We start from the raw sequence: 4,384 nt of genomic DNA, 5'->3' as shown, positions 1-4,384 counted from the left end.
ATTGGGTGAAATAAAGCTGTTTGAGAGAGACAGAAGGGGACCCGAGTGGGTTGCCAAGGACCTTGACATTTCTAGGGGTTTTTATAGAGCAAGACATGAGGTGAAGGGGGTCCAAGGTGGGAAACATGGGAACTTGTAAGGTGGGCATGAGATGGGACAAAACTATGGGCAACCCATGAGATTACAAGCATAATTGCTCAGGTAAAATTGATTAAATCGGGATTAAATGGGGAAGCAAGTCACGTAATAAGCGGGCATGAATACAGAACAGGGGACTTTCCTGTAGGGGGTTGGGTTAGTGAGCTTCCTGGCTTTTTCAAGGTGATTGATACCTATTCAGAATATCAATCCCTGATGTCCATCCCTAGGGAGGTATGTGGGTGCATCTTTAGTCTTCAGGTCTGGCCCACAGTGGAAGTGCCTGTCTCTCCCACAGTTGCAAAGTATCTTGTCTTCCCTATTGGCTCCCTCGAGGGCCCAGCCCTGTCTGCCTGCCTATAACATTTTTTTCTAATATTTCTATCTACTCAGTTGCCTACAACAATTGGAAGCTGTGATGTAAGGCAGAGGATGTGGGTAAGGAGCCCTGGGGCTCACCTTAGTTCCATTTAGGTAAGACTCAGTTTTGTCATGTGTGTGATTAGACACAATTGCAAAATGGTTGTAAGGATGGGAGGAGTATATTAGTAAAAGCATCTTGTACATTCTAAAATGCTACACAGACAGCCTTTATTCTTTGAGCTTAGAGATTTTGTCTTACATCTGGTGAGAGAAGTGAAGTCTGGTGATTTAGCAATTTTCTGGAAGTGATACCAAGTTGACAGGGACACATGAGTTCTCACCAACTGCACAAAATAAAGGAACCTCAGATTCTACCTCTTGAATGCTTTCAGGGGATGGAGTATATTATAGAGGTATAGAGGTAAAGGCAGCTTCTTCGTGCCTTGGATTCTCACATGCTCCAAGTTTTAGTAGATATGTCTACTGTCATGCCAACAAGGTAGCTTCCTCTCAATATTGTTTAGAAAAGCAGAAGCCATGGATTGTGTGGAAGGCAATTTTTAGGACAGGTTCCAGGGTCAATAATGACATGGGTGTGGGTAAGCTAATGCTAAGGAGGCATTTGTCATAAACATGGTGAAATAAATGTCTAATGATCGTCTAGAAAAGTGTCACTTCTAGTTTCCTTTGGGTTGGTTTAGGAACCAAAGTACTTGACTTTAATGTATTATTACCGGTTATTGTTGTAATATTGATGGCTACTGCGGCGGATGAACTAATGGTCAATTTGTAACACCCAGGTGAACTGAGTCAGCATGATCCCTCCTACTTACAAAGCACTTCAAATTTACCAACACTGCACCATGTAGTGTGATTACAGTGGGACTGTGGGAAGGACCTAAGACCAGATTTTTGTATCCAATGAGTAAACGGTTTGTCAGGCGTTGCACTGTGTCCTTAGGAGACACTGAGGAGACACAGTTTTACTTAATCCTTTCAATAACTCCATGAGTGAGGAATTTAATCATGTGATAGCTGAGAAACTAAAATTGAAGAAACATTGTGGAAGTGAAAAAAAAAGTCATGCAGGTGTCTCAAGCAAGAGGCAGATCAGTGATTGGAATGCAAGTCAATCCCCTGACTAAAAGTCCTGTGTTATTTCCACCTTCCTCCTTAAAAAAAAAAAAGGAACTGTCTTCCTTCCAATTGTTTCCAAATGGAAGCATATGTTTGGGCTGGTTGTTGAGTCTGAAATAAATAGCTCCTTTTAGACTGTTGAGACAGCCAAATGCTTTCAATATGCTCCCAAGGTTGGTGACGGGGTCTGAATAGAAGCCAGATGTTCTGGATTCCAGGGCTATTTCCTTGTTGTAGGCTCTCCCTGGCCCCCAGCCCTCCGTTAAGTGGAGGAAGGGAAGGTGAGACCAGACAGACTGATTTTGCTTCTCCCGTCTTTCTCTTTGGAAGTAAGGGGAGGGAGCCACGGAGGTCGTACCTGGACTGGAGCTGGCTGCAGGCTGGGGGTGGGGGGCGTCGGGGATGAGGGGTGGAAGAAAAATCACCAGGAAGAATGTGCAGTCACTTATTCCAGGCTCGTCGAGTCCTTTGCCGCCTGACCTTTCTGTACTCCTTCACAGCTGACAGCCCAGACTGGGCTTCCCGCTAGGAGGAAGTGCCCTGCAGTTAGGCTGCTGATTACTAAAACAGAACCATCATGGTCCTTGTCAGCTCTGCTTCCTCCGTGCGCTTCGGCAGATTTTTTTTTTCCAATTTCTTGTTTTATTCCTGTTTGTCAGGCTAAGGAGCCTTTGAAGTTCTTTACAGATCTGACTTTTATCAGAGCATGTAGGAGTTGGGGGTGGGAAATGGGGTGGGTAAGACCCATCAAAATATTCTATTCTACACCCTGTGAACTCACCCCCCTCCTCTCTTTGTCTGAAAAGGTTTTTGACATGGTGTTTCTATAGGTGGCCTGCCTTCCAGATGCGAGAGTGACATCTATTGTCGTAATATAGGGAGGAAATTATGATTGCTTAATGATAGCATGTCGTAGCTTGTCGCTTCTTTATTTTCCTTTTAAATACTTGCTGTCACAGCAACACACAATTGGCCCTCGCTCCTGGGGCTGAAGCTGGGACTTCACATGGTGTAAGGTGCTGCAAGGATGACTTACTGGTAAATCAGGGAAAATAAAGTGAACACAGAACTGGTTGTGCATGACCGGCTTGGCTCCCTGCACCTTCTACCTTGACACAGAGCAGAGGCCTCTGAACACTGTCGGACTGTGTCTCGTACACTGGCACTGAAAGCACCAGCTTAGCCCTGTCTATCGCACCTGTGGTCTCCTGAGTCCACCAATTGTTCTTTGTCTCACTTACCCATAAGATGTGCAGGGTGTTGTCCAAGGGCACGGTAAGCAGGAGGTAAGATGAGTCAGGTCTCTCCTGGTGGCTGTCACCTTGTTCATTGTCTGCTAACACTTAACTTTACTTTCTGCCCAAGCAGCACCAACAAAAATCTTCTCAATCCTATTTCATAATCTCGTGCAGATTCCTTTTGTTTAAACAATGAAATGCAAAATAGTCATTCCAACCTGCAACATCTTTGTCAGTCTGGTCCAGATCTAACGAAGCCTGCTCCTCAACCTCCTCGAATCCTTTACTCCAGCTAGGTACCTTTCTGTTTCCTTAAGAGATCAATTTCAATCATGCGACACTTCACACATAGAAATAACAAAGAAACACGCAGACATATGCAAACTTGTTTTACAGCTATCTGAGTACATCTGGGAAACATAATGTTGAGTGTAAAAGGAAAGCCGAGAGATTATGTACAGTAAAATATTATTCATGCAAACTTTTTTGTGATACTGGTGATGCAGGAATGATATAGGATCTCCAAATGATCTAAGAGAAGTATTATAACTCCCAGCCTGCTAGATGTGCAACGCACCAGTTCATGTTCCCCAAAATGGAAGAATGAATTCTGAGGAACAGCAGAGGTTAAAAGTAGGAAATTTTATTGAGGAAAAGATGGCTCCTGCTGGAGAGGGACAGGAAGGGACCTGAAAAGTGGGTTGCCTATGAACCCATTTCTCAAAGGAACTTTTACACGCAAAATCATGAGGTGGGTAGAAAATCAAAAGGTAAGTGTAAGGTGGGACAAAACTATGATCAACCAGTAAGATTACAAGTGTAGTTGCTTAGGTAATATTGATTCAGTGGGGAAGCAGGTCACGTAGAAGTGCTCAGGGAAAGAACAAAGACGTTTCCTGGAAGGGGTGGGTCAGGAGGTCTTGGTTCCCCCCCTAGGTGACTGATGCCTATTTAGAATATTGATCACTCTTGTTTATTCCTCTTGGAGGCATGTGAGCCTGGTCATTCCATCTGTAGCCACAGCTGCACTGTGTCCTTATCTTCTTCACTGACTCCGTTGAGGGCCCAGCCCTGTCTGACTGCCTAGAATGTCTCTACCTAACTTAGGTGTCTGTAATACTGGGGACTGAACCTTGGTCCTTTCTACTCAGCTACATCCCCAGCTCCCCATTTACAAAGTTATTTGTTTTATGACATGGTCTTGCTACATTTCTAAGCTTCCCAGGCTGGGCTGAAACTTGTGATCCTCCTCTCTTAGCCTCCTAGAATGCTAGTATTACAGGCCTGTGCTGCTACACCTGCCCTATTTATGCAAATTTTCAAGCAATGAGTCTCTTCTGTCTCTATGTGGCAGACTCTGTATGACCTTGTTCATTTGTCACCCCCCTCTCCATTCCCTGACTTGCTCAGCAGAACAGTTGCTCCTCCCCTGTGACTTCCAGCCATTCCTTTAGACAGGGGCTGGGGATTTAGCTCAGTGGCAAAAGCGCCTGCCTGGCAAGCGCAAG

This window comes from Chinchilla lanigera, unplaced genomic scaffold, assembly GCF_000276665.1.
Source record: "Chinchilla lanigera isolate Chin_1 unplaced genomic scaffold, ChiLan1.0 scaffold00011, whole genome shotgun sequence".
Lineage (NCBI taxonomy): Eukaryota > Metazoa > Chordata > Mammalia > Rodentia > Chinchillidae > Chinchilla > Chinchilla lanigera.
Note: the sequence above shows the minus strand (reverse complement) of the source record.